At 41.6% G+C, this 24,637-nt stretch overlaps 1 protein-coding gene across 3 annotated transcripts in view; it reads left to right on the top strand.

Moving 5' to 3' along the window:
* The window catches only part of GSAP (gamma-secretase activating protein), a 167,420-nt gene that overhangs the window by 21,571 nt on the left and 121,212 nt on the right, over positions 1–24,637 (top strand). The gene's annotated exons all lie outside the window — the stretch shown is intronic.

Consider the following 24,637-nt stretch of genomic DNA (forward strand, 5'->3'; position numbering starts at 1 on the left):
CGGGATTCCGCGCGTGCGCAGATGGAGATCGCGGCGGCCATTTTCCTGAAGTCCCGCTTCAATGACGCGCTTCCTGTCTGCGTGTATTAAATGCCACTGTCAGGGATTGACAGCGACATGTAACTAGTCAACAGCCGCAGGTGGATCCAAGATTAAATCAGCCATCAAGTGCGGTGAAAGATACAGGCTCAGCGTTTGAGCCCACATCAATGGAAGGGACCGATGATGTAGTCAAGGGCTTAATTCGAAAGCTGATTTCTCAGTAATTGAGGAACGGACTGGCCATGTAAAAATATTGCTGGACTTGTCTTTGAAGGAGCTATGTGTACATATAAATAGCAGGATTTCACAAGCAAAGCTAACAGATTTGCTTTAAGCCATTTTACCATAGCATTAGAAGTATGCCTGAAGTCTTTTCCATAATGCCATAATAATCTATTTAGTGAAATGCACCAGTCCATCCTGCAGCACAGCACTTACACGATATTATACTGCCATCTCTGTGCCTTACAGCTGATATGTTTTTTTTTTGGCTTGCAAGATTCCCCCTTTGTCTCCTTATATAATGATGTTCATTATGATCCAGTTGTTCTATTTTTGTTTCAACAAACCAGAGAGCATTTCTCAAAAATGTAAGCTCTTTGTTCCCATGTGTAGTTTCACACCGTGACCAAGCTTTTTATGGCAGTTTTAGAGAAGTGACTTTTTTCTTCATCAATGACCTTTCAAATCATGTCAATATTGGACACATTTTAAACAGGCACATGTGCACCTCCAAGTAACTCAAATGATGTGAAATGGCTCATTGGTAGTTTCTAAAGCTATGATATCGTTGCCGGGAAGTTAAACCTTAACCCCTTTCTGACATTGGACGTACTATCCCGTCGAGGTGGGGTGAGCCCGTATGACCACCGACGGGATAGTACGTCCAGCACGATCGGCCGCGCTCACGGGGGGAGCGCGGCCGGGTGTCAGCTGACTATCGCAGCTGACATCCGGCACTATGTGCCAGGAGCGGTCACGGACCGCCCCCGGCACATTAACCCCTGGCACACTGCGATCAAACATGATCGCAGTGTGCCGGCGGTATAGGGAAGCATCGCGCAGGGAGGGGGCTCCCTGCGTGCTTCCCTGAGACCCCCGGAGCAACGCGATGTGATCGCGTTGCTCCGAGGGTCTCTTACCTCTTCCTCCCTGCGGCAGGCCCGGATCCAAGATGGCTGCGGCATCCGGGTCCTGCAGGGAGGTGGCTCCACTGCGCCTGCTCAGAGCAGGCGCCGGGAAGCCTCCAGGATCTGTGCACTTCAGTTCGCCGATCTGACACAGTGCACAGCAAAGTGTCAGATCGGCGATCTTACACTATAACATCATGCCCCCCCGGGGCAATGTTATAGTGTAAAAAAAAATTTTCACATGTGTAAAAAACAAATAAATATATATATATATATATATATATATATATATATATATATATATATATATATATATTGTTCCTATAAATACATTTCTTTAAATAAAAAAAACAAACAATAAAAGTACACATATTTAGTATCGCCGCGTCCATAGTGACCCGACCTATAAAACTGTCCCACTAGTTAACCCCTTCAGTTAACAACGTAAAAAAAAAAAAAGAGGCAAAAAACAACGCTTTATTATCATACCACCAAATAAAAAATGGAATAACACGCGATCAAAAAGACGGATATAAATATCCATGGTACCGCTGAAAACGTCATCTTGTCCCGCAAAAAATCGAGACGCCATACAGCGTCATCAAAGAAAAAATAAAAAAGTTATAGTCCTCAGTATAAAGCGATGCAAAAATAATTATTTTTTCTATAAAATAGTTTTTATCGTATAAAAGCGCCAAAACATAAAAAAAATGATATAAATGAGGTATCGCTGTAATCGTACTGACCCGAAGAATAAAACTGCTTTATCTATTTTACCAAGCGCGGAACGGTATAAATGCCTCCCCCAAAAGAAATTCATGAATAGCTGGTTTTTGGTCATTCTGCCTCACAAAAATCGGAATAAAAAGCGATCAAAAAAGTCACATGCCCGAAAATGTTACCAATAAAAACGTCAACTCGTCCCGCAAAAAACAAGATCTCACATGATTCTGTGGACCAAAATATGGAAAAATTATAGCTCTCAAAATGTGGTAACGCAAAAAATATTTTTTGCAATAAAAAGCGTCTTTCAGTGTGTGACGGCTGCCAATCATAAAAATCTGCTAAAAAACCTCTAAGCGAAAAATGAAAAAATTTAAAAAATGTATTTATTTCCATTTTCCCGTTAGGGTTAGGGCTAGGGCTAGGGTTAGGGCTAGGGTTAGGGCTAGGGTTAGGGTTAAGGCTACAGTTAGGGTTGGGGCTAAAGTTAGAGTTAGAGTTTGGATTACATTTACAGTTGGGAATAGGGTTGGGATTAGGGTTAGGCGTGTGTCAGCGTTAGGGGTGTGGTTAGGGTTACCGTTGGGATTAGGGTTAGGGATGTGTTTGGATTAGGGTTTCCGTTATAATTGGGGTTTTTCACTGTTTAGGCACATCAGGGGCTCTCCAAACGCGACATGGCGTCCGATTTCAATTCCAGCCAATTCTGCGTTGAAAAAGTAAAACAGTGCTCCTTCCCTTCCGAGCTCTCCCGTGCACCCAAACGGTGGTTTACCCCAACATATGGGGTATCAGCGTACTCGGGACACATTGGACAACAACTTTTGGGGTCCAATTTCTCCTGTTACCCCTGGGAAAATACAAAACTGGGGGCTAAAAAATAATTCTTGTTGAAAAAAAAAGATTTTTTATTTTCACGGCTCTGCGTTATGAACTGTAGTGAAACACTTGGGGGTTCAAAGTTCTCACAACACATCTAGATAAGTTCCTTGGGGGGTCTAGTTTCCAATATGGGGTCACTTGTGGGGGGTTTCTACTGTTCAGGTACATTAGGGGCTCTGCAAACCCAATGTGACGCATGCAGACCAATCCATCTAAGTCTGCATTCCAAATGATGCTCCTTCCCTTCCGAGCTGTGCCATGCGCTCAAATGGTGGTTCCCCCCCACATATGGGGTATCAGCGTACTCAGGACAAATTGGACAACAACTTTTGGGGTCTAATTTCAACTGTTACCCTTGGAAAAATAGAATACTGGGGGCTAAAAAATAATTTTTGTGGAAAAAAAAATAATTTTTATTTTCATGGCTCTGCGTTATGAACTGTAGTGAAACACTTGGGGGTTCAAAGCTCTCACAACACATCTAGAGGGGTCTACTTTCCAAAATGGTGTCACTTATGGGGGGTTTCAATGTTTAGGCACATCAGTGGCCCTCCAAACGCAACATGGCGTCCCATCTCAATTCCTGTCAATTTTGCATTGAAAAGTCAAACGGCGCTCCTTCCCTTCCGAGCTCTCCCATACGCCCAAACAGTGGTTTACCCCCACATATGCGGTATCAGCGTACTCAGGACAAATTGTACAACAACTTTTGGGGTCCAATTTCTTCTCTTACCCTTGGGAAAATAAAAAATTGGGGGTGAAAAGATCATTTTTGTTAAAATATGATTTTTTATTTTTACGGCTCTGCATTATAAACTTCTGTGAATCACTTAATGGGTCAAAGTGCTCACCACACATCCAGATAAGTTCCTTAGGGGGTCTACTTTCCAAAATGGTGTCACTTGTGGGTGGTTTCAATGTTTAGGCACATCAGGGGCTCTCCAAACGCAACATGGCATCCCATCTCAATTCCAGTCAATTTTGCATTGAAAAGTCAAATGGCGCTCCTTCGCTTCCGAGCTCTACCATGCGCCCAAACAGTGGTTTACCCCCACATGTGGAGTATCGGCGTACTCAGGACAAATTGTACAACAACTTTTGTGGTCCATTTTCTTCTGTTACCCTTGGTAAAATAAAACAAATTGGAGCTGAAGTAAATTTTTTGTGAAAAAAAGTTAAATGTTCATTTTTATTTAAACATTCCAAAAATTCCTGTGAAACACCTGAAGGGTTAATAAACTTATTGAATGTGGTTTTGAGCACCTCGAGGGGTGCAGTTTTTAGAATGCTGTCATACTTGGGTATTTTCTATCATATAGACCCCTCAAAATGACTTCAAATGAGATGTGGTCCCTAAAAAAAAAAATGGTGTTGTAAAAATGAGAAATTGCTGGTCAACTTTTAACCCTTATAACTCCCTAACAAAAAAAAAATTTTGGTTCCAAAATTGTGCTGATGTAAAGTAGACATGTGGGAAATGTTACTTAAGTATTTTGTGTGACATATCTCTGTGATTTTATTGCATAAAAATTCAAAGTTGGAAAATTGCGAAATTTTCAAAATTTTCGCCAAATTTCCATTTTTTTCACAAATAAACGCAGGTAATATCAAAGAAATTTTATCACTATCATGAAGTACAATATGTCACGAGAAAACAGTGTCAGAATCCCCGGGATCCGTTGAAGCGTTCCAAAGTTATAACCTCATAAAGGGACAGTGGTCAGAATTGTAAAAATTGGCCCGGTCATTAAAGTGCAAACCACCCTTGGGGGTAAAGGGGTTAAAGGGAACCTGTCACCCCTAAAATCGAGGGTGAGGTAAGCCCACCAGCATCAGGGGCTTTTCTACAGCATTCTGTAATGCTGTAGATAAGCCCCCGATGTATCCTAAAAGATGAGAAAAAGAGGTTACATTATACTCACCCAGGGGCGGTCCCGGTCCGGTCCCATGAGTGTCGCGGTCCGGTCCGGTGCCTCCCATCTTCATCAGATGATGTCCTCTTCTGGTCTTCACGCTGCGGCTCCGACGCTGGCGTACTTTGCCCTTTTGAGGGCAGAGCAAAGTACTGCAGTGCGCAGGCGCCGGGGCTCTCTGACCTTTCCCGGCGCCTGCGCACTGCAGTACTTAGCTCTGTCCTAAACAGGGCAGACAAAGTACGCCTGCGCCGGAGCCGCAGCGTGAAGACCAGAAGAGGACGTCATCCTATAAAGATGGGAGGCCCCGGACCTGACCGACACCCATTGGATCGGACCGCCCGCCCAGGTGAGTATAATATAACCTCTTTTTCTCATCTTTTAGGATACATCGGGGGCTTATCTACAGCATTACAGAATGCTGTAGATAAGCCTCTGATGCCAGTGGCCTTAGCTCACCGTTGATTTTGGGGGTGACAGGTTCCCATTTAGATTAGACTCACACTTTTCTAATGGAGTGTTGGTCTTCATCAGTTTCACCAGAATCGGTTTCTCAGAAAAAGGCCAGCATGCTGTTTTAATTTTCTGTGAAAATGATCGTCACCCAAACTGAAATCAAATGGACCTCAATATGGTTAATGTGGTCTATTTGGTGACATTTCTGTCTTTTGTGCAACAGACTGATTTATTGCAGTAATTCTATTCCTATAAGGCTGGAGTCACACTAGCGAGTTTTACGGACGTAAGAGCGCAGAAAATACGTCCGTAAAACTCGCCAAACAAACGGCACAATTATTCTCAATGGGGCTGCTCCTATCAGCCGTATATTACGCATCCGTAATATAAGGTCTTGTACGGCCGTAGAAAATCGCAGCGTGCTGCGTTTGTCAGCGTATTGCGCAAAAAATACGCCAATGAAAGTCTATGGGGGCGAGAAAAATACGGATTCCACACGGACCAGCAGTGTGACTTGCGAGAAATACGCAGCGGTGTTAGTGAAAAGCCGGTAATTCAATTGCCGGCTTTTCATTTCTCCTTCCCCAACCCGACATGATATGAGACATGGTTTACATACAGTAAACCATCTCATATCCCCTTTTTTTTTTTGCATATTCCACACTACTAATGTTAGTAGTGTGTATGTGCAAAACATGGGCGCTGTAGCTTATAAAATAAAGGGTTAAATGGCGGAAAAAATTGGCGTGGGCTCCCGCGCAATTTTCTCCGCCAGAATGGTAAAGCCAGTGACTGAGGGCAGATATTAATAGCCTACAGAGGGTCCATGGTTATTGGCCCCCCCTGGCTACAAACATCTGCCCCCAGCCACCCCAGAAAAGGCACATCTGGAAGATGTGCATATTCTGGCACTTGGCCACTCTCTTCCCACTCCCGTGTAGCAGTGGGATATGGGGTAATGAAGGGTTAATGCCACCTTGCTATTGTAAGGTGACATTAAGCCAGGTTAATAATGGAGAGGCGTCAATTATGACACCTATCCATTATTAATCCAATTGTATGAAAGGGTTAAAAAACACACACACACATTATTAAAAATTATTTTAATGAAATAAACACACCGGTTGTTTTAATATTTTATTGCCCTCTTTATCCACCTGCAGACCCTCGCTTGGCAAAATAATAAACCCACAATATACATACCATCCGAGGATCTGTCAGGTCCCACAATGTAAATCCTTCTGAAGGGGTTATATCAATTTACAGGCAGGAGCTGCGCTAAAGCACTCGCTCGTGCCTGTAATCCCCGGGTGCTGAAAGGAAAGCTGGGTGATCTGTACTTACATTGAGTCGCGGTGAGGCGCCCTCTGCTGGATGTCCTCATGAACTGGAGCCTTGGAAAAGTTCCCATGCTCGAGTTCATATGAGTTCATCCACCAGAGGGCGCCTCACCACGACTCAATGTAAGTACAGATCACCCAGCTTTCCTTTCAGCACCCGGGGATTACAGGCACGAGCGAGTGCTTTAGCGCACCTCCTGCCTGTAAATTGATTTAACCCCTGCAGAAGGATTTACATCGTGGGACCTGACAGATCCTCGGATGGTATGTATATTGTGGGTTTATTATTTTGCCAAGCGAGGGTCTGCAGGTGGATTGAGGGAGCAATAAAATATTAAAACAACCGGTGTGTTTATTTCATTAAAATAATTTTTAATAATGTGTGTGTGTTTTTTAACCCTTTCATACAATTGGATTAATAATGGATAGGTGTCATAATTGACGCCTCTCCATTATTAACCTGGCTTAATGTCACCTTACAATAGCAAGGTGGCATTAACCCTTCATTACCCCATATCCCACCGCTACACGGGAGTGGGAAGAGAGTGGCCAAATGCCAGAATAGGCGCTTCTTCCAGATGTGCCTTTTCTGGGGTGGCTGGGGGCAGATGTTTGTAGCCAGGGGGGGCCAATAACCATGGACCCTCTCTAGGCTATTAATATCTGCCCTCAGTCACTGGCTTTACCACTCTGGCGGAGAAAATTGCGTGGGAGCCCACGCCAATTTTTTCCGCCATTTAACCCTTTATTTTAGCAGCTACAGCACCCAAATTTTGCACATACACACTACTAACATTAGTAGTGTGGAATATGCAAAAAAAAAGGGGGATATGAAATGGTTTACTGTATGTAAACCATGTCTCATATCCTGTCAAGTTTGGGAAGGAGAAATGAGAAGCCGGCAATTGAATTACCGGCTTTTCACATATATCGCGCTGAATTAAATATAAATACAGAATATATATATATATATATGTGTGTCTCAATGACATATATACTGTATATATGTTTTAACGGACATTTGAGCACATAAATCCATTAGATGTCGGTTTTGCAAGCCTGCGAGAAAATATCGCAGTACGGATGCCATACGGATTACATACGGAGGATGCCATGCGCAAAATACGCTGACACACCCTGCCTACGGATGACATACGGACCACTATTTTGGGAACATTTCTCCGTATTACGGCCGTAAAAAACGAACCGTATTGTCTTACGCTGAGTGTGACTCCAGCCTAAGAGAAAGGAAAAATGGAACTCCTAATGTTAGCGTCAAAGTAGTTTAACCTTGCTGAGCGGGACATTGTCCAAGAATACAGTTGTGTAAAAAAGTGTTTGCCCTTTCCTGATTTCCTATTATCACATCTTTAGGAAGCTGAGTATAAATTCCCTAGCTACACCCAGACCTGAGTACTGCCACACCTGTTATCAATCAATAAATCACTTAAATAAGACCTGCCTGACAAGTGAAGTAGACCAACAGATCCTCAAAAGCTAGATAACATGCTGCGATCCAAAGAAATTTTGGAGCAAATGAGAAACAAAGTAATTGAGATCTATCAGTCTTGAAAAGGTCATAAAATAATTTCTAAAGCTTTGGGGCTCCAGACAGACATTATCCACAAATGGCAAAAACATGGTACAGTGGTGATCCTTTCTAGGAGTGGCTGGCCAAACAAAATTACCCCAAGAGCACAGCGATGACTCATCCAAGAGATCACAAAAGCCCCCTTAACAGCATCCAAAGAACTGCAGGTCTCACTTGCCTCAGTTAAGGTCAATGTTCATGACTCCACCATAAGAAAGAGACTGGGCAGAAATGGCCTGCATCGCAGAGTTCCAAGACGAAAACCACTCCTGAGCAACAAGAACATTAAGGCGTGTCTCAGTTTTGTCAGAAAACATCTTGATGATCCCCAATAATTTTGGGAGAATACTCTGTGGACTGACGAGACAAAAGTGTGGCAATGTGGCGTAGAAGTAACACAGCATTTCAGAAAAGAAACATCATAGCAACAGTAAAATGTGGTAGTAGCACAAGGGCGTTGTAAAAGACTCATTGCCAGTTATCATAAACGCTTGATTGCAGTTGTTGCTGCTAAGGATGGCCCAACCAGTTAATAGGTTTAGGAGACAATCACTTTTTCACACAGGTCCCTGTAGGTTTGGATTTTTTTTCCTTAACCCCTTAAGCCCCGAGGGTGGTTTGCACGTTAATGACCAGGCCAATTTTTACAATTCTGACCACTGTCCCTTTATGAGGTTATAACTCTGGAACGCTTCAACGGATCTTGGCGATTCTGACATTGTTTTCTCGTGACATATTGTACTTCATGTTAGTGGTAAAATTTCTTCGATATTACTTGCGTTTATTTGTGAAAAAAACGAATATTTGGCGAAAATTTGGAAAATTTCGCAATTTTCCAACTTTGAATTTTTATGCCCTTAAATCACAGACATATGTCACACAAAATACTTAATAAATAACATTTCCCACATGTCTACTTTACATCAGCACAATTTTGGAACCAAAATTTTTTTTTGTGACGGAGTTATAAGGGTTAAAAGTTGACCAGCAATTTCTCATTTTTACAACACCATTTTTTTTTAGGGACCACATCTCATTTGAAGTCATTTTGACGGGTCTATATGATAGAAAATACCCAAGTGTGACACCATTCTAAAAACTGCACCCCTCAAGGTACTCAAAACCACTTTCAAGAAGTTTATTAACCCTTCAGGTGTTTCACAGGAATTTTTGGAATGTTTAAATAAAAATGAACATTTAACTTTTTTTCACACAAAATTTATTTCAGCTCCAATTTGTTTTATTTTACCAAGGGTAACAGGAGAAAATAGACCCCAAAAGTTGTTGTACAATTTGTCCTGAGTACGCTGATACCCCATATGTGGGGGTAAACCACAGTTTGAGCGCATGGCAGAGCTTGGAAGCAAAGGAGCGCCATTTGACTTTTCAATGCAAAATTGACTGGAATTGAGATGGGACGCCATGTTGCATTTGGAGAGCCCCTGATGTGCCTAAACATTGAAACCCCTAACAAGTGACACCATTTTGGAAAGTAGACCCCCTAAGGAACTTATCTAGATGTGTGGTGAGCACTTTGACCCAACAAGTGCTTTACAGAAGTTTATAATGCAGAGCCGTAAAAATAAAAAATCATATTTTTTCACAAAAATGATCTTTTCACCCCAAATTTTTTTATTTTCCCAAGGGTGAGAGAAGAAATTAGACCACAAAAGTTGTTGTGCAATTTGTCCTGAGTACGACGATACCCCATATGTGGGTGTAAACCATTGTTTGGGCGCATAGCAGAGCTCAGAAGGGAAGAAGCGCTATTTTACTTTTCAATGCAAAATTGACTGGAATTAAGATGGGATGCCATGTTGCGTTTGGAGAGCCCCTGATGTGCCTAAACATTAAACCCCCCCACAAGTGACACCATTTTGGAAAGTAGACCCCCTAAGGAACTTATCTAGATGTGTTTTGAGAGCTTTGAACCCCCAAGTGTTTCACTACAGTTTATAACGCAGAGCCGTGAAAATATATATTTTTTTTTTCACAAAAATGAAATTTAGCCCCCAGTTTTGTATTTTCACAAGGGTATCAGGATAAATTGGACCCTAAAAGTTGTTGTCCAATTTGTCCTGAGTACGCTGATACCCCCTATGTGGGGGGGAACCACTGTTTGGGCGCATGACAGAGCTCGGAAGGGAAGGAGCGCCATTTGGAATGCAGACTTAAATGGATTGGTCTGCAGGCGTCACGTTGCATTTGCAGAGCCCCTGATGTACCCAAACAGTACAAACCCCCCACAAGTGACCCCATATTGGAAACTAGACCTCCCAAGGAACTTATCTAGATGTGTTGTGAGAACTTTGAACCCCCAAGTGTTTCACTACAGTTTACAACGCAGAGCCGTGAAAATAAAACATATTTTTTTTCCCACAAAAATGATTTTTAGCCCCCCAAATTTTTATTTTCCCAAGGATAACAAGAGAACTTGGACCCCAGAAGTTGTTGTTCAATTTGTCCCTAGTACGCTGATACCCCATATGTTGGGGTAAACCCCTTTTTGGACGCACGGGAGAGCTCGGAAGGGAAGGAGCACTGTTTTACTTTTTCAACGCAGAATTGGCTGGAATTGAGATTGGACGCCATGTCGCGTTTGGAGAGCCCCTGATGTGCCTGAACAGTGGAAACTCCCCAATTCTACCTGAAACCCTACCCCTAACCGTTTACTGAACATTTTCTGACAGTCATAAGTGCCACGTATATAAGTGCCACGTATATAAGTGCCACGTATATAAGTGCCACGTATATAAGTGCCACGTATATAAGTGCCACGTATATAAGTGCCACGTATATAAGTGCCACGATATTTCAGTGCCACGATATTTCAGTGCCACGATATTTCAGTGCCACGTATTTCAGTGCCACGTATTTCAGTGCCAAGTATTTCAGGCACTGAAAAATACGTGGCACGTAAATACTTCAGTGCCACGATATTTCAGTGCCACAATATTTCAGTGCCACGTATTTCAGTGCCACGTATTTCAGGCACTGAAAAATACGTGGCACGTAAATACGTGGCACTGAAATACGTGGCACTGAAATACGTGGCACTGAAATACGTGGCCACTGAAATACGTGGCCACTGAAATATCGTGGCACTTATATACGTATATAAACGTATATTTCAGTGCCACGTATTTCAGTGCCACGTATTTCAGGTTAGGGGTAGGGTTAGGGGTAGGTTTAGGGTTTTTTGTTTTTTTCTTGTTTTCTTGTGTTTTTCTATAAAAACGCATGCGTTTTACCGCGTTTACATGCATTTTTTCACACATGCGGTTTTTTTAAAAAACGCATGCAGATAAAAACGCAAGTGTGAAACCAGACTAAAAGATGCTTTTTATAGCAAAAAAGTTTTTGCGTCTCCAAATTTTGAGACTTATAATTTTTCCACATTTTGGTCCACAGAGTCATGTGAGGTCTTGTTTTTTGCGGGACGAGTTGACGTTTTTGTTGGTAACATTTTCGGACACGTGACCATTTTTTATCACTTTTTATTCCGATTTTTGTGAGGCAGAATAACCAAAAACCAGCTATTCATGAATTTCTTTTGGGAGAGGCGTTTATACCGTTCTGCGCTTGGTAAAATTGATAAAGCAGTTTTATTATTCGGGTCAGTACGATTACAGCGATACCTCATTTATATCATTTTTTTATATTTTGACGCTTTTATACGATAAAAACTATTTTATAGAAAAAATAATTATTTTGGCATCGCTTTATTCTGAGGACTATAACTTTTTTATTTTTTTGCTGATGATGCTGTATGGCGGCTCGTTTTTTGCGGGACAAGATGACGTTTTCAGCGGTAACATGGTTATTTATATCCGTCTTTTTGATCGCGTGTTATTCCACTTTTTGTTCGGCGGTATGGTAATAAAGCGTTGTTTTTTGCCTCGTTTTTTTTTTTTTTTCTTACGGTGTTTACTGAAGGGGTTAACTAGTGGGCCAGTTTTATAGGTTGGGTCGTTACGGACGCGGCGATACTAAATATGTGTACTTTTATTGTTTTTGTTTGTTTTTTTTAGATAAAGAAATGTATTTATGGGAATAATATTTTTTTTTTTTATTATTATTTATTTAGGAATTTTTTTTATTTTTTTTTACACATGTGGAAATTTTTTTTTTTACTTTTTTACTTTGTCCCAGGGGGGGACATCACAGATCGCAGATCTGATAGTGTGCACAGCACTCTATCAGATCCGCGATCATACTTTCATCGGAGCAGGCTGCAGCTTTCATCTGCAGCCTGCTCCGACCCGGAAGTGCTCCCTGCAGGACCCGGATACAGCCCCTCGGCCATTTTGGATCCGGGGCCTGCAGGGAGAAGACGTTCGGTATGAGGTGAGTACATCACCTTGTACCGATCGTCTCAGGGAAGCACGCAGGGAGCCCCCTCCCTGCGCGATGCTTCCCTGTACCGCCGGTACACCGCGATCATGTTTGATCGCGGTGTGCCAGGGGTTAATGTGCCGGGGGCGGTCCGTGACCGCTCCTGGCACATAGTGCCGGATGTCAGCTGCGATATGCAGCCGACACCCGGCCGCGATCGGCCGCGCTCCCCCCGAGAGCGCGGCCGATCGCGTATGACGTACTATCCCGTCACCGGGAATTAAGGCCCACCCCACCTCGACGGGATAGTACGTCATACGGGCTTAAGGGGTTAAAGGGAACCTGTCACCTGAATTTGGCGGGACAGGTTTGCGGTCATATGGGCAAGATTGCCTTGCGCAGGCGTGTACTACGGAGGACACAGCATGAACTTCAATCCAATATTGCGGCCAGCATGCAGCCAGCGGGTAAGGAAAGGGTGAATCAAACACCCGAAAACCCCGCCCATATGACCGCAAACCTGTCCCGCCAAATTCAGGTGACAGGTTCCCTTTAATATAGGCCTTCATTTATAAACTGCTTTTTGTGTTTACTTGTGTTACATTTGTCTAATAATTAAATTTGTTTGGTGACCTGAAACATTCAGTTGTGACAGACATGCAAAAGAATAAGAAATCTGGAAGGGGCAAACACTTTTTCACACAACTGAATTATCGCAGGTCAAAATCTGCGTGTTTTTTATGCTGATTTTGTGCGTTTTTGTTGCGGATTTACTGCGTTTTTAACCCCTGCGGATCTCTGTTATGGAATGGGTGCAGAAACGCTGCAGATCCTCACAAATAAATGACATGGTCCTTCTTTTAATCCTCTGCGTTTTCCGTGTGGAATTTTCTGCACCATTCGCACAGCATTTTTTTATTGCCATTGATTTACATTGTACTACATTTTACATTTTCTGCCGGAAAAAAAACTCTGCGGATCCGCAGGAAATCTGCAATGTGTGAACATAGCCTTATACTTTTTCCTTACACTTTGGCTTACAAATACTGAGGTAAAAAAAGACGACATGCACGTGTGCACGTGGCCTAAGTGTTTCTTTTTAAAGTGGATGATCATTTTTATTTCTCTCTCCCCATGTTGTTTGAACCTGCCAGAAAACTGCCTGAGTTCGGTAAACTGGGGTCTTCTGCTGTTTCATAAACTGTAAGGTGTGAGATGGAATACATGGCGCTACGCCTCCTTGTCTGATGGTGAGCCATAACAGGAGTGCAGTGCACATATCCATTTTGGATTTTGGCATGAAAATGGTGAACATTTTTTGTGACTTCTCGGGCTGAATGTATGCATCACTTTTTAGTTGAGGCTTTTCTTGCCACAAATCTACAGTATAAACCAGTAACATGTAGATGAGATTACACATATTGCAGCCATTTTCAACGCTTCAATTAACATGCGATGCCAATGTATCAAATCTGCAGCATGTAAATTCTTTTTTTATGGAATTCGCTCACAACTAAATCTGTAGCAAAACCCAATTTCCTGCAAACACACCTTCCTCGTGTGCAGGGACCCCTGTAGTGAAGCAGTTTGTGGCCCTCTGTGGAAGTTTCTTATGAAAGTTTGCGGCTTCAGCAAATAGGTATGTTGCATAAAATGTGTCATGTTTACTAAATCAAATTTTAGGAATAATCTAAAATAAAAAATATTACTAAATAAAAGGAATACCCTAGCACGAATAATTTTAACTGATGGACAAATGATGCTAACCCGGTGAAATTGAGATTCCAATTATTTTAAAGTGGTCTTCATAAACCTCAAAAGCGCTCAGGTCAAGGACTGAATGTCTATTTTTGTCTTGTTAACAATGCCCTCTTTGTTTGTTTTTTTTTTTATTTTTTTTTATTACATGTAGATCATATTGGCTTTTCAGTCTTGTCATGAATGGAGTTAAAAGGGTTTGAAGGCTGTTCTTGTACATTTATCTCCTGTAGTGGAGCACAACACCAAGTAGGACATGACATTATAATAGATGGATTTAGAAGTCTAGTTAGCGAACATAGATCTCAGGAAAACTGCCTTCTGTATTTATCTATGTACCAAACACCCTAATGGTTTGATGGGGGGAAATCAAAGAGGAGGCAAAATAGAAAGATATTGTTGATAAATGTGGAACACAATACCTGCACAAGTAGCACTATTCATGTGCTTAAAGCCATGCATATTACGGTAAATACGTTAGCTTTCACATCTAATGTTCTTGGGGAGCCTCCTGACTTTTAAAGTGGATAATGTGAATGGGAAGGGAGATCGAGCACATTGAATTGAATTGAATTTTAAGACTTGATCCTTATGTTGTTCCAGATGATAAACTTCCATCAAAGGTGTCTAGCAACAGCTTGCTCCACTATGTCTAGGTCGGCCCAAGATTTTATGTACAAATGCTTCTCACAAAATTAGAATATCATCAAAAAGTTAATTTATTTCAGTTCTTCAATACAAAAAGTGAAACTCATATATTATATATGATCACCTCCATGCCACGGCGCATTGATGCAGTAATTGATGCAAAAGGAGCCCCAACCAAGTATTGAGCGCATTTACTGAATGTACATTTCAATAGGCCAACATTTCGGATTTTACCATCATTTTTTCAAGTTGGTGTTATAAAGTATTCTATTTTACTGAGATAATGACTTTTGGGTTTTCATTGGCTATAAGCCATAATCATCAACATTAACAGAAATAAACTCTTGTAATAGATCACTCTGTAATGACTCTATATAATATGAGTTTCATGTTTTTATTGAAGAACTGAAATAAATAAATTAACTTTTCGATGGTATTCTAATTTAGTGAGAAGCACTTGTACATGTTGTAGTTATAGCTGTCATATCCGTGTATTTCGCAGAACACTTACCCATTATATGTTGTGTACCAAATAAAAACAGAAGCCTGTTTTTAATCTAATGGGCAGATCAAAATCACTCACTCAAGTCAGTGGGTACATGGTCAATGCACAGATACAATATGCATCTTGGTGCTGCTGATTTATTGCCCTCTATTGGTTATTGAAAGCATGGCAACTTTTTTCCTTTTATGTATAAAAAAACCAAAAAAACCCTGACCACTCACTGATGGTAAAATGGATATGCAGAACCCCTCTCATGGTCCCCTCCCCTAAAAAAAAAAGCAATGAAAATCTTTTAAAATCACAGAAAATACACATAAAATAAATGGTGTAATTGAAGCCTAAGGCCTCTTTCACACTTCCGTCTTTCTTTTTTCGTCACAATGCGTCGTTTTGTGAAAAAAACGGATCCAGATATGTTTATGCTGGATCCATTTTTTTCTCATAGACTTGTATTAGCGACGGACTGTGACGGATGGCCACACGTTTCATCCGTCATGCACTGGATCTGTCGTAAAATCGCTGTCCGTCGGGCGGAGACAACGCACATAGAAACGTTTTTTGTGTACGTCGGAAAATCGCTGAGCGACGGATCCTGTGCTGTCTGTCGTTGGCTATAATGGAAGCCTATGGACGCAGGATCCGTCGCTGACTGTGAAAAGCAGGAATCCAGCGTCTTTTGAAACTGAGCATGCGAGGAAGAATTTCCAGTTAGGGAAATTCTCTCTCTCTCCCTTTTTTAACTATTGATGCTGCCTATGCAGCATCAAAAGTAAAAAGATATAATGTTAAAAATAATAATAATTTTAAAAAAATCGTGATATTCTTACCTTCCGGCGTCCCCCGCAGCCTTCCTGATGCTTGCGATGCTCCCGGCAGCTCCCATTGTCAGTGATGCCTTGCGAAATGACCCAATGACGTAACATCAGGCGAGAGAGCTACATCATCACAGGTCATTGTCTCGCAAGGCATTACTGGGAACGGGAGCTGCCGGGAGCATCGCAGTGGAAAAACCCGGCGAAGACGCATACACAACGTGTGCACGTAGCCTCGACGGATCCGTCAAAAAAACTGACCCAGTGCACCCGTTTTTTACAATCTGCACAGGATCTGTCTTTTCAACATTTTGACGGATTGTGACTGATTGTAAACAATGGAAGTGTGAAAGAGGCCTAAGGCCCTGTTTAGATGGCATTTCTGCACTGTGTTTGGGTTCCACCTGAATCCCCTAAAATGAGAATCAGACTGGATTCTGTCTGACCCACGACGTGGCCATAGACTGCCATGACTCCACTCGCCAGTCTGTTCATTTGGCTAATGCATTATATATAAAAAATGGATCTGTTTGACATGGATAAAACGCTAGAGTGAATCTAGCCTCTACAGGCACATTTAGACCTCCGTGATGTCAATTCTGGCTTGGATCGTGGAACTTGCATCCCTATTTCATGGGTGTCTGACTTCAGCCTAACCTAGACTTCTTTTTTGCTTACAGTCTACACATTTTTTTGTTTTATTTTATTTTTTTAAGTTTACTGAAATAATACTAAGCCACTTAGCAACAATGTGAGGGTGTGGAAGCAATAGTTTTACTTTCTAAACGAAGACTAAAATACGTACTGTATGTTTGTACATTTACATTGTGTCATCGACCTTCAAACAAACTAAGATATATAGTGAAATTACTTCTGCAAACGGGAAATTCCACTCAGTGATGTGAAAGGACTTTCTGTTTCTCCTCTGATTACTGTATCAGGTGATTGATGCACATTTCCCTTCTTGATAGTCCTTTTAAAGTTCTTGACACACGTATTTTGTTTTAGTATTATTTAGGCTATAGTCACAGTAACGTTCTTAAAGGGGTTATCCTTCACGTAGATACTACCTTTTTGTAAAGGGAACATATGTGACAAGTACCATGTTGGATTACTTTTGTCTTCTTTTGTTCAAGTGCTGTAGTTGAAAATGTAGTTCTTGCTGTATGATAATGCTAGGTTCACATCGCGTTAGTGCCATCCGTTTAACGTATCTGTTAACGCTGATACCCAAATTCACTTTTTTTCTACGATTGCGTTAACGTATGGTAGCATTGCATTGGCATGCGTTAGTAATAGAAGTCTATGCACAGCGAACGCGTCCGTTCACTGTGCGATAGACCTAAGGTACCCAAAAACGCAGTAGACCACGTTCGAGGGTGCGCCACAAAGTAGCACATCCTCGCTAACGCATGCCGATTTTGACATGTGTTAGGATGAGTTACGCTAATGGATGGCAATGGGTGCGTTACATCGCATTAGTGCTGCTTAGTAACGGATCGCCCTAACGCAATGTGAACCTAGCCTAATTCTGCATTCCATCATTGGAAGCCCAGACTGGGGCTCAGATCAGAGTAGAAATGGAGAAGTCTTAGTTTTTTTTTATAGGATTTAGGCTATGTGCACACGTAGCAGATTTTTCGTGGTTTTTCGCTATAAAAACGCTATAAAACCGCGAAAAAACGCTCACATTAAGCATCCTATTTAATAGAATGCAATCCGCATTTTTTGTGCACATGCTGCATTTTTTTCCTGAGCGGAATCGCATTCCGGAAAAATATGCAGCAGGTTCATTAAATTTGCGGAATCGCGGGGATTCCGCACACCTAGGAATGCATTGATCTGCTTACTTCCCGCACGGGGCTGTGCACACCATGCGGGAAGTAAGCAGAACATGTGCAGTTGGTATCCAGGGTGGAGGAGAGGAGACTCTCCTCCACGGACTGGGCACCATATAATTGTTAAAAAAAAAATAATTAAAATAAAAAATCATGATATACTCCCCTTCGATGGCCCCCGGAGTCCTCCCGCCTCTCAGCGGTGCACGTGGCCGCTTCCGTTCCTATAGATGGTGTGTGTGAAGGAGCTGCGATGACGTCGCGGTCACATGACCGTGACATCATCGAAGGTCCTGCACACACACCATCTATAGGAGCGGAAGCCGCTGAGGAGATCGGCTGTTTGCGGAAGGTGAGTATAACCATTTTTTTAAAAATTTTTTAATTATATTTAGCATTCTATCTTTTACTATTGATGCGGTATAGGCTGCATCAATAGTAAAAAGTTGGTCACACTTGTCAAACACTATGTTTGACAAGTGTGACCAACCTGTCAATCAGTTTTCCAAGCGATGCTACAGATCGCTTGGAAAACGCTAGCATTCTTCAAGCTAATTATGCTTGCAAAACGCTAGTTTTTAGCAGGAATATGCATGCCAATTCCGCATGCGATATACCCGCGGCAGGAGTTGCAGAATTGCCACTGAAATTTCCGCGGCAATTCTGCAACGTGTGCACTTAGCCTAATAGTTTGGCATTGTCATCCAATTCAACAATCTTCAGCTTTACTAAGATTGGCAAGTCATTCAGAAAATGGAGCATTTTAAATCACTAATGTATTGGCAACCCACAGAGTTATATCCACAGTCGTATACTAATGCCAGAAGCCTCGCCAACAAAATGGATGAATTAAAATTAATGTTGTTGGAGCATAATTATGACATGGTGGGGATATCTGAGACGTGGCTGGATGAGAGCCATGACTGGGCTGTTAACTTGCAGGGCTATAGCCTGTTCAGAAATGACCGTACAGATAAGCGAGGGGGAGGAGTGTGTCTATATGTAAAATCTTCCTTAAAACCCATCCTGCGTGATAATATAGGTGAATTTAATTAAAATGTAGAGTCCCTGTGGGTGGAGATAAGGGGAGGGGGAAAAAATAATAAATTACTGATAGGGGTTTGTTATAAATCTCCAAAACTAATGGAAGCAATGGAGAATATCCTCGTAAAGCAAATAGATGAAGCTGCGACTCAAGGAGAAGTCATTATTATGGGGGACTTCAACTACCCTGAAATAGATTGGGGAACAGAAACCTGCAGTTCCAGCAAAGGTAATCGGTTTTTGACAACTATGAGAGACAATTACCTTTCACAACTGGTTCAGGACCCAACAAGGAGGGGGGCACTGCTAGACCTAATATTAACCAACAGGCCAGACCGCATATCAAATATAAGGGTTGGGGGTCACTTGGGGAATAGTGATCACAAAATAATAAGTTTTCATGTAACCTTTAATAAGATGGGTAGTAGGGGGGTGACAAGGACACTAAACTTCAGGAGGGCAAATTTCCAACGGATGAGAGAGGATCTTGGTGCAATTAACTGGGACGATATCCTGAGACACAAAAATACACAAAGAAAATGGGAGACATTTATTAGCATCCTGGATAGGACCTGTGCACAGTATATACCGTATGGGAATAAACATACTAGAAATAGGAGGAAACCAATAAATAGAGCTGTAAGGGGCGCAATAAGGGACAAAAAGGAAGCATTTAGAGAATTAAAGGAAGTAGGTAGTGAGGAGGCATTAAATAAATACAGAAAATTAAATAAATTCTGTAAAAAGCAAATCAAGGCAGCAAAGATTGAGACAGAGAGACTCATTGCCAGAGAGAGTAAAAATAATCCCAAAATATTCTTTAACTATATAAATAGTAAGAAACTAAAAAATGACAGTGTTGGCCCCCTTAAAAATAGTCTGGGTGAAATGGTGGATGAGGATGAGGAAAAAGCCAATATGCTAAATGACTTTTTTTCATCAGTATTTACAAAAGAAAATCCCATGGCAGACAAAATGACTAGTGATAAAAATTCCCCATTAAATGTCACCTGCTTAACCCAGCAGGAAGTACAGCGGCGTCTAAAAATAACTAAAATTGACAAATCTCCGGGCCCGGATGGGATACACCCCCGAGTACTGCAGGAACTAAGTACAGTCATTGATAGACCATTATTTTTAATCTTTAAAGACTCCATAATAACAGGGTCTGTACCACAGGACTGGCGTATAGCAAATGTGGTGCCAATATTCAAAAAAGGGGCAAAAACTGAACTCGGTAATTATAGGCCAGTAAGCTTAACCTCTACTGTGGGTAAAATCCTGGAGGGCATTCTAAGGGATGCTATGCTGGAGTATCTGAAGAGGAATAACCTCATGACCCAGTATCAGCACGGGTTTACTAGGGACCGTTCATGTCAGACTAATTTGATCAGCTTCTATGAAGAGGTAAGTTCCGGACTGGACCAAGGGAACCCAGTGGATGTAGTATATATGGACTTTTCCAAAGCTTTTGATACGGTGCCACACAAAAGGTTGTTACATAAAATGAGAGTAATGGGGATAGGGGAAAATATGTGTAAGTGGGTTGAGAGCTGGCTCAGGGATAGGAAACAAAGGGTGGTTATTAATGGAGCACACTCGGACTGGGTCACGGTTAGCAGTGGGGTACCACAGGGGTCAGTATTGGGCCCTCTTCTTTTTAACATATTTATTAATGACCTTGTAGGGGGCATTCAGAGTAGAATTTCAATATTTGCAGATGACACTAAACTCTGCAGGGTAATCAATACAGGGGAGGACAATTTTATATTACAGGATGATTTATGTAAACTAGAAGCTTGGGCTGATAAATGGCAAATGAGCTTTAATGGGGATAAATGTAAGGTCATGCACTTGGGTAGAAGTAATAAGATGTATAACTATGTGCTTAATTCTAAAACTCTGGGCAAAACCGTCAATGAAAAAGACCTGGGTGTATGGGTGGATGACAAACTCATATTCAGTGGCCAGTGTCAGGCAGCTGCTACAAAGGCAAATAAAATAATGGGATGTATTAAAAGAGGCATAGATGCTCATGAGGAGAACATAATTTTACCTCTATACAAGTCACTAGTTCGACCACACTTAGAATACTGTGCACAGTTCTGGTCTCCGGTGTATAAGAAAGACATAGCTGAACTGGAGCGGGTGCAGAGAAGAGCGTCCAAGGTTAATAGATGACTGGGGGGTCTGCAATACCAAGATAGGTTATTACACTTGGGGCTATTTAGTTTGGAAAAACGAAGACTAAGGGGTGATCTTATTTTAATGTATAAATATATGAGGGGACAGTACAAAGACCTTTCTGGTGATCTTTTTAATCATAGACCTGAGACAGGGACAAGGGGGCATCCTCTACGTCTGGAGGAAAGAAGGTTTAAGCATAATAACAGACGCGGATTCTTACTGTAAGAGCAGTGAGACTATGGAACTCTCTGCCGTATGATGTTGTAATGAGTGATTCATTAATTAAATTTAAGAGGGGACTGGATACCTTTCTGGAAAGGTATAATGTTACAGGGTATATACACTAGATTCCTTGATAAGGCGTTGATCCAGAGAACTAGTCTGATTGCCGTATGTGGAGTCGGGAAGGAATTTTTTTCCCCATGGTGGAGTTACTCTTTGCCACATGGGTTTTTTTTGCCTTCCCCTGGATCAACATGTTAGGGCATGTTAGGTTAGGCTATGGGTTGAACTAGATGGACTTAGTCTTCCTTCAACCTTAATAACTATGTAACTATGTCTTATTTTTCACAAAGCACAGTAAATGCATATGGTACTTCTTCTTAATCTACAGCCTTCTTACAACTACTGAGGTAAACCACTCACCAAATGGTAGATGTGTGATTGTGGCCTAGGGGTGCAGTGATCATGTTGACACCACATCTGCCTCACAGAATTTTATACCATTCGATGGGGAAGAAAGAATAATTACATTTTTACCATTAAAATGTTGTTTTAGACCCTAACATTTGCGGTCCCGTGGGTCGGGGGGAACAATACAAGTCTAGCCTTTTTACAGATGACCTACTTCTGACCCTTGTCAATCCTGTTACCACACTCACAAATCTATTCGCAGTCCTTCGCAAATTCGAGCTGATCTCAGGCCTTAAGATTAGTGTAGACAAATCCGAGGCCCTATTCATCAATACCCCAAAAGACACACAAAATAAAAGTCTCTCAATTTAAATTTACTAAAAAAGAGCAATACCTGACCTATCTCGGAGTCAACCTAACTCCCCAGAGGTCGACCCTATTTAAATGGAACTACATCCCACTAATAAAAAACCTTCGGTCTGACCTTACCAGGTGGTCCTCCATGACACTATCCTGGCTCGGCAGACTGCACGCAATTAAGATGGTTTCATTACCACGATTTCTGTACCTATTCTGCTCCCTACCTTTCCCCTTACCTCCCAAGACACTACAAGAAATTCATATCATGATTTCAAAATTTCTGTGGCAGGGGAAAAAAATACTGAATTCGGCAGAAAACTATGTTTATACATAGAAAATGAGGATGTCTGTCCCTGCCCAACTTCGCATTATATTACAAATCTGCTCAATTAGCCCAATTAATCAAACCTGTGCAGACACAAATAGTGTGCCTATTCTATGAACACCATTCTGCTTTACGAACGAATACAAGCTACTAGAAATGACACATGGGACTCTTTCTACCAGACCTGGAAACCATGGATAGAAAAGGACTCTATCATAATCTTTGGCCAAGCTTTAACACTATCCCTATAAGGATCCGAGTGCATGTATCTTAGCAGAATTCCTCTGATTCACCTTTCGACTTCACTCGTCTTTATCACTACAACGCAGTGTAGGGTCTCTTAGTTATTTCCCCCCCCCCTCTCGTTTCTTTAACCTTTTGTCAATGTCTTATTGTATTAATGTATCTATGTTCATACTGTTAAAGTTTTATTATTTCTTGTTTACTTAAGTATTTTTTCCCCTGCGTGGGGATTCGTTATGGAAAATTCCTTGAATTCTCTTTTTCTTTGCATTTTGGAAAATAAAAATTTATTGAAACTAAAATGTTGTTTTAGTCCTAAGTTTAATTTTTTTTTTTAAGGCCTAATATGAAAAAATGGACCTCAGTTTGTTGTGCAATTTCTCTGGAGTATGCCAATACCCTACATTTAATAGCAAAATACTTTTCAGGCACAGTGGAAAGCTCAGAAGGGAAGGAGCGCCAGATTATAGTTCAGATTTTACTGTTATGGTTTGCGGGTGCCATGACTCACTGGGAGAGCCCCTGAAGTACCAAAACAGCAGAACTCCCCCATAAGTGACCCCATTTTACAAACTACACCTCTCAATACATGTAAGGGTGCAGCGATCATACTGACACCACAGGAGTGTCACAGAATTTTATACCATTGGGCAGTGAAGAAAAAATAGTTACATTTTTACAACTAAAATTTAGTTTTAGCCCCATATTTTCAATTTTCACACAGGGAAATTAGAAAAATGGCCTGAAAAATTTGTCACACAATTTCTACTGAATGTGGAAATACCCCATATGTGCCTGTATAGTACTGCTTAGCTACACAGCAAGACTCGGGAGGGACAGAACGCTATTTGACATATGGAGAACAAATTATCCTAGAAAATGTTGCTGGCTCAATATACAGGGCCACTAAGTGCTAGAAGATCAGAATCCCTTCTCAAGTGACGCTATTTTGGAAATTACACTCCCCTCGGAATTTATCTACAGATGTAGTGACGATTTTTATTCCATGGGTGTTTTTTGCAGGAACAAGCAGCAGTAGATGTTGGCAAGTGAAAATTGAAAAATCTGCCATTGTAGTGTCTGTACATTGTATTGCTGCCCATGTATTATGCCCAGCTCGTGCTTCTGGAGACACAGACCCCATAAACTTAGTGAGCTTTCATCGTTACAGAAACGTGGGCTCTAAATGTGGTGTAAGCACATTGTGAGGCTCAGATGGGAGGGGGGCATTTGGATTTGGGAGCACAGAATGCGCTGAATTTCTTTTGGGCGGCGAGGAGCCATAGTGCTTTTACAGAGCATTTGTGCTACCAGTAACTTGGAAGTCCCCTATATTTCCATTGACAGATGACGACGCTGAGCAAGGGCTTGCTTAATTTCTTCTTCTCCATTGTGGGCGTCCGAGGGAATTGCACTGCTCTTGGGTGATATTCGAGTGAATTGCAATGTTTCACGCGCATCCATAGACTTGTATGGGTGCTTGCAATCCGATTCATGCTGCGATTGTTTTCTCATGCTGAATCGGCATGAGAAAATAATTTCAGATGTGAGCTGCCCCATAGGTTAACATTCGGCCGAGTGCAATCCAAGTTTTTTATCGGATTGCATGTGTCCAATTTCATCACAAGTGGGAGCGAGCCCTTACTCTGTACTATGTCTGGCCTGTGAACAGCGTTGTACTTTCTTATCGGAGGTGCACAAAATTGTGATCGACTTTGCTTTTTTTGTACGCCTAAAAAGACGGACACCGCCAGATCATAGGCCAGAAGGCTCCACAGTGTCTCAATGTGCCTCATTATAGGGAATCTTCCACCATGGGTTCTGTCTGATTCATGCATTTCAGAGATTTACACTGAAACCCTGGAGTAAGCG

The sequence above is a fragment of the Ranitomeya variabilis genome, chromosome 5 (genome assembly GCF_051348905.1).
Source record: "Ranitomeya variabilis isolate aRanVar5 chromosome 5, aRanVar5.hap1, whole genome shotgun sequence".
Lineage (NCBI taxonomy): Eukaryota > Metazoa > Chordata > Amphibia > Anura > Dendrobatidae > Ranitomeya > Ranitomeya variabilis.